The following is a 12312-nucleotide window of genomic DNA, read 5'->3' as shown; positions in this document are numbered from 1 at the left end:
GCCAATTTTCTGGATTTTTGAAAAATTCACTTTTTTGTGAAAATATCCACTAAATGAGGGAATAATATGTGTGAGGGTACCACAGAAGAGTTCCAAATGTGTGTGGGTAGAATATATATCCCACGGGGGTAAAATTGAAAAAAGTTGAAAAAAATTTTTTTTTTTTTACTTAGTCATTTTTCCGGCGTTTATCAGACTTTCAGATAGGGCAAATGTCAGTGAACATTCCGATTTCAGTTCCAGAGCGATTCGCCCAATGAGTCCTTGATATTTAGTCGTTTTCAGCCAATATTTTGGATTTTTGAAAATTTCACTTTTTTGTGAAAATATCCACTAAATGAGGGAATAATATGTGTGAGGGTACCCCAGGAGAGTTCCAAATGTGTGTGGGTAGAATATATATCCAACGGGGGTAAAATTGAAAAAAGTTGAAAAAAATTTTTTTTTGGACTTAGTCATTTTTCCGGCGTTTATCAGACTTTCAGATAGGGCAAATGTCAGTGAGCGTTCCGATCTCAGTTCCAGAGCGATTCGCCCAATGAGTCTTGATATTTAGTCGTTTTCAGCCAATATTTTGGATTTTTGAAAATTTCACTTTTTTGTGAAAATATCCACTAAATGAGGGAATAATATGTGTGAGGGTACCCCAGGAGTGTTCCAAATGTGTGTGGGTAGAATATATATCCCACGGGGGTAAAATTTAAAAAAGTTGAAAAATTTTTTTTTTTGGACTTAGTCATTTTTCCGGCGTTTATCAGACTTTCAGATAGGGCAAATTTCAGTGAGCGTTCCGATTTCAGTTCCAGAGCGATTCGCCCAATGAGTCCTTGATATTTAGTCATTTTCAGCCAATTTTCTGGATTTTTGAAAAATTCCCTTTTTTGTGAAAATATCCACTAAATGAGGGAATAATATGTGTGAGGGTACCACAGAAGAGTGCCAAATGTGTGTGGGTAGAATATATATCCCACGGGGGTAAAATTGAAAAAAGTTGAAAAATTTTTTTTTTTTGGACTTAGTCATTTTTCCGGCGTTTATCAGACTTTCAGATAGGGCAAATGTCAGTGAGCATTCCGATTTCAGTTCCAGAGCGATTCGCCCAATGAGTCTTGATATTTAGTCGTTTTCAGCCAATATTTTGGATTTTTGAAAATTTTTCTTTTTTGTGAAAATATCCATTAAATGAGGGAATAATATGTTTGAGGGTAGCCCAGGAGAGTTCCAAATGTGTGTGGGTAGAATATATATCCCACGGGGATAAAATTGAAAAAAGTTCAAAAAAATTTTTTTTTGGACTTAGTCATTTTTCCGGCGTTTATCAGACTTTCAGATAGGGCAAATGTCAGTGATCGTTCCGATTTCAGTTCCAGAGCGATTCGCCCAATTAGTCCTTGATATTTAGTCGTTTTCAGCCAATTTTCTGGATTTTTGAAAATTTCACTTTTTTGTGAAAATATCCACTAAATGAGGGAATAATATGTGTGAGGGTACCCCAGGAGTGTTCCAAATGTGTGTGGGTAGAATATATATCCCACGGGGGTAAAATTTAAAAAAGTTGAAAAATTTTTTTTTTTGGACTTAGTCATTTTTCCGGCGTTTATCAGACTTTCAGATAGGGCAAATGTCAGTGAGCATTCCGATTTCAGTTCCAGAGCGATTCGCCCAATGAGTCCTTGATATTTAGTGATTTTCAGCCAATTTTCTGGATTTTTGAAAAATTCACTTTTTTGTGAAAATATCCACTAAATGAGGGAATAATATGTGTGAGGGTACCCCAGGAGAGTTCCAAATGTGTGTGGGTAGAATATATATCCCACGGGGGTAAAATTGAAAAAAGTTGAAAAAATTTTTTTTTTTTACTTAGTCTTTTTTCCGGCGTTTATCAGACTTTCAGATAGGGCAAATGTCAGTGAGCGTTCCGATTTCAGTTCCAGAGCGATTCACCCAATGAGTCTTGATATTTAGTCGTTTTCAGCCAATATTTTGGATTTTTGAAAATTTTTCTTTTTTGTGAAAATATCCACTAAATGAGGGAATAATATGTGTGAGGGTACCCCAGGAGAGTTACAAATGTGTGTGGGTAGAATATATATCCCACGGGGGTAAAATTGAAAAAAGTTGAAAAAAATATTTTTTTTGGACTTAGTCATTTTTCCGGCATTTATCAGACTTTCAGATAGGGCAAATGTCAGTGATCGTTCCGATTTCAGTTCCAGAGCGATTCGCCCAATTAGTCCTTGATATTTAGTCGTTTTCAGCCAATATTTTGGATTTTTGAAAATTTCACTTTTTTGTGAAAATATCCACTAAATGAGGGAATAATATGTGTGAGGGTACCACAGAAGAGTGCCAAATGTGTGTGGGTAGAATATATATCCCACGGGGTAAAACTGAAAAAAGTTGAAAAAATTTTTTTTTTTGGACTTAGTCATTTTTCCGGCGTTTATCAGACTTTCAGATAGGGCAAATGTCAGTGAGCATTCCGATTTCAGTTCCAGAGCGATTCGCCCAATGAGTCCTTGATATTTAGTGATTTTCAGCCAATTTTCTGGATTTTTGAAAAATTCACTTTTTTGTGAAAATATCCACTAAATGAGGGAATAATATGTGTGAGGGTACCCCAGGAGAGTTCCAAATGTGTTTGGGTAGAATATATATCCCACGGGGGTAAAATTGAAAAAAGTTGAAAAATTTTTTTTTTTGGACTTAGTCATTTTTCCGGCGTTTATGAGACTTTCAGATAGGGCAAATGTCAGTGAGCGTTCCGATTTCAGTTCCAGAGCGATTCGCCCAATTAGTCCTTGATATTTAGTCGTTTTCAGCCAATTTTCTGGATTTTTGAAAAATTCACTTTTTTGGGAAAATATCCACTAAATGAGGAATAATATGTGTGAGGGTACCCCAGGAGAGTTCCAAATGTGTGTGGGTAGAATATATATCCCACGGGGGTAAAATTGAAAAAAGTTGAAAAAAATTTTTTTTTTTTTTACTTAGTCATTTTTCCGGCGTTTATCAGACTTTCAGATAGGGGAAATGTCAGTGAGCGTTCCGATTTCAGTTCCAGAGCGATTCGCCCAATGAGTCCTTGATATTTAGCCATTTTCAGCCAATTTTCTGGATTTTTGAAAAATTCACTTTTTTGTGAAAATATCCACTAAATGAGGGAATAATATGTGTGAGGGTACCACAGAAGAGTTCCAAATGTGTGTGGGTAGAATATATATCCCACGGGGGTAAAATTGAAAAAAGTTGAAAAAAATTTTTTTTTTTTTACTTAGTCATTTTTCCGGCGTTTATCAGACTTTCAGATAGGGCAAATGTCAGTGAACATTCCGATTTCAGTTCCAGAGCGATTCGCCCAATGAGTCCTTGATATTTAGTCGTTTTCAGCCAATATTTTGGATTTTTGAAAATTTCACTTTTTTGTGAAAATATCCACTAAATGAGGGAATAATATGTGTGAGGGCACCCCAGGAGAGTTCCAAATGTGTGTGGGTAGAATATATATCCAACGGGGGTAAAATTGAAAAAAGTTGAAAAAAATTTTTTTTTGGACTTAGTCATTTTTCCGGCGTTTATCAGACTTTCAGATAGGGCAAATGTCAGTGAGCGTTCCGATCTCAGTTCCAGAGCGATTCGCCCAATGAGTCTTGATATTTAGTCGTTTTCAGCCAATATTTTGGATTTTTGAAAATTTCACTTTTTTGTGAAAATATCCACTAAATGAGGGAATAATATGTGTGAGGGTACCCCAGGAGTGTTCCAAATGTGTGTGGGTAGAATATATATCCCACGGGGGTAAAATTTAAAAAAGTTGAAAAATTTTTTTTTTTGGACTTAGTCATTTTTCCGGCGTTTATCAGACTTTCAGATAGGGCAAATTTCAGTGAGCGTTCCGATTTCAGTTCCAGAGCGATTCGCCCAATGAGTCCTTGATATTTAGTCATTTTCAGCCAATTTTCTGGATTTTTGAAAAATTCCCTTTTTTGTGAAAATATCCACTAAATGAGGGAATAATATGTGTGAGGGTACCACAGAAGAGTGCCAAATGTGTGTGGGTAGAATATATATCCCACGGGGGTAAAATTGAAAAAAGTTGAAAAATTTTTTTTTTTTGGACTTAGTCATTTTTCCGGCGTTTATCAGACTTTCAGATAGGGCAAATGTCAGTGAGCATTCCGATTTCAGTTCCAGAGCGATTCGCCCAATGAGTCTTGATATTTAGTCGTTTTCAGCCAATATTTTGGATTTTTGAAAATTTTTCTTTTTTGTGAAAATATCCATTAAATGAGGGAATAATATGTTTGAGGGTAGCCCAGGAGAGTTCCAAATGTGTGTGGGTAGAATATATATCCCACGGGGATAAAATTGAAAAAAGTTGAAAAAAATTTTTTTTTGGACTTAGTCATTTTTCCGGCGTTTATCAGACTTTCAGATAGGGCAAATGTCAGTGATCGTTCCGATTTCAGTTCCAGAGCGATTCGCCCAATTAGTCCTTGATATTTAGTCGTTTTCAGCCAATTTTCTGGATTTTTGAAAATTTCACTTTTTTGTGAAAATATCCACTAAATGAGGGAATAATATGTGTGAGGGTACCCCAGGAGAGTTCCAAATGTGTGTGGGTAGAATATATATCCCACGGGGGTAAAATTGAAAAAAGTTGAAAAAATTTTTTTTTTTTTTACTTAGTCATTTTTCCGGCGTTTATCAGACTTTCAGATAGGGCAAATGTCAGTGAACATTCCGATTTCAGTTCCAGAGCGATTCGCCCAATGAGTCCTTGATATTTAGTCGTTTTCAGCCAATATTTTGGATTTTTGAAAATTTCACTTTTTTGTGAAAATATCCACTAAATGAGGGAATAATATGTGTGAGGGTACCCCAGGAGAGTTCCAAATGTGTGTGGGTAGAATATATATCCAACGGGGGTAAAATTGAGAAATGTTGAAAAAAATATTTTTTTTGGACTTAGTCATTTTTCCGGCATTTATCAGACTTTCAGATAGGGCAAATGTCAGTGAGCGTTCCGATCTCAGTTCCAGAGCGATTCGCCCAATGAGTCTTGATATTTAGTCGTTTTCAGCCAATATTTTGGATTTTTGAAAATTTCACTTTTTTGTGAAAATATCCACTAAATGAGGGAATAATATGTGTGAGGGTACCACAGAAGAGTGCCAAATGTGTGTGGGTAGAATATATATCCCACGGGGGTAAAATTGAAAAAAGTTGAAAAATTTTTTTTTTTGGACTTAGTCATTTTTCCGGCGTTTATCAGACTTTCAGATAGGGCAAATGTCAGTGAGCATTCCGATTTCAGTTCCAGAGCGATTCGCCCAATGAGTCTTGATATTTAGTCGTTTTCAGCCAATATTTTGGATTTTTGAAAATTTTTCTTTTTTGTGAAAATATCCACTAAATGAGGGAATAATATGTTTGAGGGTAGCCCAGGAGAGTTCCAAATGTGTGTGGGTAGAATATATATCCCACGGGGATAAAATTGAAAAAAGTTGAAAAAAATTTTTTTTTGGACTTAGTCATTTTTCCGGCGTTTATCAGACTTTCAGATAGGGCAAATGTCAGTGAGCGTTCCGATTTCAGTTCCAGAGCGATTCGCCCAATTAGTCCTTGATATTTAGTCATTTTCAGCCAATTTTCTGGATTTTTGAAAAATTCACTTTTTTGTGAAAATATCCACTAAATGAGGGAATAATATGTGTGAGGGTACCCCAGGAGAGTTCCAAATGTGTGTGGGTAGAATATATATCCCACGGGGGTAAAATTGAAAAAAGTTGAAAAAAAATTTTTTTTTTTTACTTAGTCATTTTTCCGGCGTTTATCAGACTTTCAGATAGGGCAAATGTCAGTGAACATTCCGATTTCAGTTCCAGAGTGATTCGCCCAATGAGTCCTTGATATTTAGTCGTTTTCAGCCAATATTTTGGATTTTTGAAAATTTCACTTTTTGGTGAAAATATCCACTAAATGAGGGAATAATATGTGTGAGGGTACCCCAGGAGAGTTCCAAATGTGTGTGGGTAGAATATATATCCAACGGGGGTAAAATTGAGAAATGTTGAAAAAAATATTTTTTTTGGACTTAGTCATTTTTCCGGCATTTATCAGACTTTCAGATAGGGCAAATGTCAGTGATCGTTCCGATTTCAGTTCCAGAGCGATTCGCCCAATTAGTCCTTGATATTTAGTCGTTTTCAGCCAATTTTCTGGATTTTTGAAAATTTCACTTTTTTGTGAAAATATCCACTAAATGAGGGAATAATATGTGTGAGGGTACCCCAGGAGAGTTCCAAATGTGTGTGGGTAGAATATATATCCCACGGGGTAAAACTGAAAAAAGTTGAAAAAATTTTTTTTTTTGGACTTAGTCATTTTTCCGGCGTTTATCAGACTTTCAGATAGGGCAAATGTCAGTGAGCGTTCCGATCTCAGTTCCAGAGCGATTCGCCCAATGAGTCTTGATATTTAGTCGTTTTCAGCCAATTTTCTGGATTTTTGAAAAATTCCCTTTTTTGTGAAAATATCCACTAAATGAGGGAATAATATGTGTGAGGGTACCACAGAAGAGTGCCAAATGTGTGTGGGTAGAATATATATCCCACGGGGGTAAAATTGAAAAAAGTTGAAAAATTTTTTTTTTTGGACTTAGTCATTTTTCCGGCGTTTATCAGACTTTCAGATAGGGCAAATGTCAGTGAGCGTTCCGATTTCAGTTCCAGAGCGATTCGCCCAATTAGTCCTTGATATTTAGTCATTTTCAGCCAATTTTCTGGATTTTTGAAAAATTCACTTTTTTGTGAAAATATCCACTAAATGAGGGAATAATATGTGTGAGGGTACCCCAGGAGAGTTCCAAATGTGTGTGGGTAGAATATATATCCCACGGGGGTAAAATTGAAAAAAGTTGAAAAAAAATTTTTTTTTTTTACTTAGTCATTTTTCCGGCGTTTATCAGACTTTCAGATAGGGCAAATGTCAGTGAACATTCCGATTTCAGTTCCAGAGTGATTCGCCCAATGAGTCCTTGATATTTAGTCGTTTTCAGCCAATATTTTGGATTTTTTAAAATTTCACTTTTTTGTGAAAATATCCACTAAATGAGGGAATAATATGTGTGAGGGTACCCCAGGAGAGTTCCAAATGTGTGTGGGTAGAATATATATCCAACGGGGGTAAAATTGAGAAATGTTGAAAAAAATATTTTTTTTGGACTTAGTCATTTTTCCGGCATTTATCAGACTTTCAGATAGGGCAAATGTCAGTGATCGTTCCGATTTCAGTTCCAGAGCGATTCGCCCAATTAGTCCTTGATATTTAGTCGTTTTCAGCCAATTTTCTGGATTTTTGAAAATTTCACTTTTTTGTGAAAATATCCACTAAATGAGGGAATAATATGTGTGAGGGTACCCCAGGAGAGTTCCAAATGTGTGTGGGTAGAATATATATCCCACGGGGTAAAACTGAAAAAAGTTGAAAAAATTTTTTTTTTTGGACTTAGTCATTTTTCCGGCGTTTATCAGACTTTCAGATAGGGCAAATGTCAGTGAGCGTTCCGATCTCAGTTCCAGAGCGATTCGCCCAATGAGTCTTGATATTTAGTCGTTTTCAGCCAATTTTCTGGATTTTTGAAAAATTCCCTTTTTTGGGAAAATATCCACTAAATGAGGGAATAATATGTGTGAGGGTACCACAGAAGAGTGCCAAATGTGTGTGGGTAGAATATATATCCCACGGGGGTAAAATTGAAAAAAGTTGAAAAATTTTTTTTTTTGGACTTAGTCATTTTTCCGGCGTTTATCAGACTTTCAGATAGGGCAAATGTCAGTGAGCGTTCCGATTTCAGTTCCAGAGCGATTCGCCCAATTAGTCCTTGATATTTAGTCATTTTCAGCCAATTTTCTGGATTTTTGAAAAATTCACTTTTTTGTGAAAATATCCACTAAATGAGGGAATAATATGTGTGAGGGTACCCCAGGAGAGTTCCAAATGTGTGTGGGTAGAATATATATCCCACGGGGGTAAAATTGAAAAAAGTTGAAAAAAAATTTTTTTTTTTTACTTAGTCATTTTTCCGGCGTTTATCAGACTTTCAGATAGGGCAAATGTCAGTGAACATTCCGATTTCAGTTCCAGAGTGATTCGCCCAATGAGTCCTTGATATTTAGTCGTTTTCAGCCAATATTTTGGATTTTTTAAAATTTCACTTTTTTGTGAAAATATCCACTAAATGAGGGAATAATATGTGTGAGGGTACCCCAGGAGAGTTCCAAATGTGTGTGGGTAGAATATATATCCAACGGGGGTAAAATTGAGAAATGTTGAAAAAAATATTTTTTTTGGACTTAGTCATTTTTCCGGCATTTATCAGACTTTCAGATAGGGCAAATGTCAGTGATCGTTCCGATTTCAGTTCCAGAGCGATTCGCCCAATTAGTCCTTGATATTTAGTCGTTTTCAGCCAATTTTCTGGATTTTTGAAAATTTCACTTTTTTGTGAAAATATCCACTAAATGAGGGAATAATATGTGTGAGGGTACCCCAGGAGAGTTCCAAATGTGTGTGGGTAGAATATATATCCCACGGGGGTAAAATTGAAAAAAGTTGAAAAAATTTTTTTTTTGGACTTAGTCATTTTTCCGGCGTTTATGAGACTTTCAGATAGGGCAAATGTCAGTGAGCGTTCCGATTTCAGTTCCAGAGCGATTCGCCCAATTAGTCCTTGATATTTAGTCGTTTTCAGCCAATTTTCTGGATTTTTGAAAAATTCACTTTTTTGGGAAAATATCCACTAAATGAGGAATAATATGTGTGAGGGTACCCCAGGAGAGTTCCAAATGTGTGTGGGTAGAATATATATCCCACGGGGGTAAAATTGAAAAAAGTTGAAAAAATTTTTTTTTTTTTTTACTTAGTCATTTTTCCGGCGTTTATCAGACTTTCAGATAGGGGAAATGTCAGTGAGCGTTCCGATTTCAGTTCCAGAGCGATTCGCCCAATGAGTCCTTGATATTTAGCCATTTTCAGCCAATTTTCTGGATTTTTGAAAAATTCACTTTTTTGTGAAAATATCCACTAAATGAGGGAATAATATGTGTGAGGGTACCACAGAAGAGTTCCAAATGTGTGTGGGTAGAATATATATCCCACGGGGGTAAAATTGAAAAAAGTTGAAAAATATTTTTTTTTGGACTTAGTCATTTTTCCGGCGTTTATCAGACTTTCAGATAGGGCAAATGTCAGTGAGCGTTCCGATTTCAGTTCCAGAGCGATTCGCCCAATGAGTCTTGATATTTAGTCGTTTTCAGCTAATATTTTGGATTTTTGAAAATTTTTCTTTTTTGTGAAAATATCCACTAAATGAGGGAATAATATGTGTGAGGGTACCCCAGGAGAGTTCCAAATGTGTTTGGGTAGAATATATATCCCACGGGGTAAAACTGAAAAAAGTTGAAAAAAATATTTTTTTTGGACTTAGTCATTTTTCCGGCGTTTATCAGACTTTCAGATAGGGCAAATGTCAGTGAGCGTTCCGATCTCAGTTCCAGAGCGATTCGCCCAATTAGTCCTTGATATTTAGTTGTTTTCAGCCAATATTTTGGATTTTTGAAAATTTCACTTTTTTGTGAAAATATCCACTAAATGAGGGAATAATATGTGTGAGGGTACCCCAGGAGTGTTCGAAATGTGTGTGGGTAGAATATATATCCCACGGGGGTAAAATTGAAAAAAGTTGAAAAAAATATATATTTTTTTTACTTAGTCATTTTTCCGGCGTTTATCAGACTTTCAGATAGGGCAAATGTCAGTGAGCGTTCCGATTTCAGTTCCAGAGCGATTCGCCCAATGAGTCCTTGATATTTAGTCATTTTCAGCCAATTTTCTGGATTTTTGAAAAATTCACTTTTTTGTGAAAATATCCACTAAATGAGGGAATAATATGTGTGAGGGTACCACAGAAGAGTTCCAAATGTGTGTGGGTAGAATATATATCCCACGGGGGTAAAATTGAAAAAAGTTGAAAAAAATATATATTTTTTTTACTTAGTCATTTTTCCGGCGTTTATCAGACTTTCAGATAGGGCAAATGTCAGTGAGCGTTCCGATCTCAGTTCCAGAGCGATAAGCCCAATTAGTCCTTGATATTTAGTTGTTTTCAGCCAATATTTTGGATTTTTGAAAATTTCACTTTTTTGTGAAAATATCCACTAAATGAGGGAATAATATGTGTGAGGGTACCCCAGGAGTGTTCCAAATGTGTGTGGGTAGAATATATATCCCACGGGGGTAAAATTGAAAAAAGTTGAAAAAAATATATATTTTTTTTACTTAGTCATTTTTCCGGCGTTTATCAGACTTACAGATAGGGCAAATGTCAGTGAGCGTTCCGATTTCAGTTCCAGAGCGATTCGCCCAATGAGTCCTTGATATTTAGTCATTTTCAGCCAATTTTCTGGATTTTTGAAAAATTCACTTTTTTGTGAAAATATCCACTAAATGAGGGAATAATATGTGTGAGGGTAGCCCAGGAGAGTTCCAAATGTGTGTGGGTAGAATATATATCCCACGGGGGTAAAATTGAAAAAAGTTTAAAAATTTTTTTTTTGGACTTAGTCATTTTTCCGGCGTTTATCAGACTTTCAGATAGGGCAAATGTCAGTGAGCGTTTCGATCTCAGTTCCATAGCGATTCGCCCAATTAGTCCTTGATATTTAGTTGTTTTCAGCCAATATTTTGGATTTTTGAAAATTTCACTTTTTTGTGAAAATATCCACTAAATGAGGGAATAATATGTGTGAGGGTACCCCAGGAGTGTTCCAAATGTGTGTGGGTAGAATATATATCCCACGGGGGTAAAATTGAAAAAAGTTGAAAAAAATATATATTTTTTTTACTTAGTCATTTTTCCGGCGTTTATCAGACTTTCAGATAGGGCAAATGTCAGTGAGCGTTCCGATTTCAGTTCCAGAGCGATTCGCCCAATGAGTCCTTGATATTTAGTCATTTTCAGCCAATTTTCTGGATTTTTGAAAAATTCACTTTTTTGTGAAAATATCCACTAAATGAGGGAATAATATGTGTGAGGGTACCACAGAAGAGTTCCAAATGTGTGTGGGTAGAATATATATCCCACGGGGGTAAAATTGAAAAAACTTGAAAAATATTTTTTTTTGGACTTAGTCATTTTTCCGGCGTTTATCAGACTTTCAGATAGGGCAAATGTCAGTGAGCGTTCCGATTTCAGTTCCAGAGTGATTCGCCCAATGAGTCCTTGATATTTAGTCATTTTCAGCCAATTTTCTGGATTTTTGAAAAATTCACTGTTTTGTGAAAATATCCACTAAATGAGGGAATAATATGTGTGAGGGTAGCCCAGGAGAGTTCCAAATGTGTGTGGGTAGAATATATATCCCACGGGGGTAAAATTGAAAAAAGTTGAAAAAATTTTTTTTTTGGACTTAGTCATTTTTCCGGCGTTTATGAGACTTTCAGATAGGGCAAATGTCAGTGAGCGTTCCGATTTCAGTTCCAGAGCGATTCGCCCAATTAGTCCTTGATATTTAGTCGTTTTCAGCCAATTTTCTGGATTTTTGAAAAATTCACTTTTTTGGGAAAATATCCACTAAATGAGGAATAATATGTGTGAGGGTACCCCAGGAGAGTTCCAAATGTGTGTGGGTAGAATATATATCCCACGGGGGTAAAATTGAAAAAAGTTGAAAAAAATTTTTTTTTTTTTTACTTAGTCATTTTTCCGGCGTTTATCAGACTTTCAGATAGGGCAAATGTCAGTGAGCGTTCCGATCTCAGTTCCAGAGCGATAAGCCCAATTAGTCCTTGATATTTAGTTGTTTTCAGCCAATATTTTGGATTTTTGAAAATTTCACTTTTTTGTGAAAATATCCACTAAATGAGGGAATAATATGTGTGAGGGTACCCCAGGAGTGTTCCAAATGTGTGTGGGTAGAATATATATCCCACGGGGGTAAAATTGAAAAAAGTTGAAAAAAATATATTTTTTTTTTACTTAGTCATTTTTCCGGCGTTTATCAGACTTTCAGATAGGGCAAATGTCAGTGAGCGTTCCGATTTCAGTTCCAGAGCGATTCGCCCAATGAGTCTTGATATGTAGTCGTTTTCAGCCAATATTTTGGATTTTTGAAAAATTCACTTTTTTGTGAAAATATCCACTAAATGAGGGAATAATATGTGTGAGGGTAGCCCAGGAGATTTCCAAATGTGTGTGGGTAGAATATATATCCCACGGGGGTAAAATTGAAAAAAGTTGAAAAAAATATA

The sequence above is a fragment of the Phyllobates terribilis genome, unplaced genomic scaffold (assembly GCF_046119375.1).
Source record: "Phyllobates terribilis strain yellow unplaced genomic scaffold, ASM4611937v1 Scaffold_9__5_contigs__length_417890890, whole genome shotgun sequence".
Classification (NCBI taxonomy): Eukaryota; Metazoa; Chordata; class Amphibia; order Anura; family Dendrobatidae; genus Phyllobates; species Phyllobates terribilis.
Note: the sequence above shows the minus strand (reverse complement) of the source record.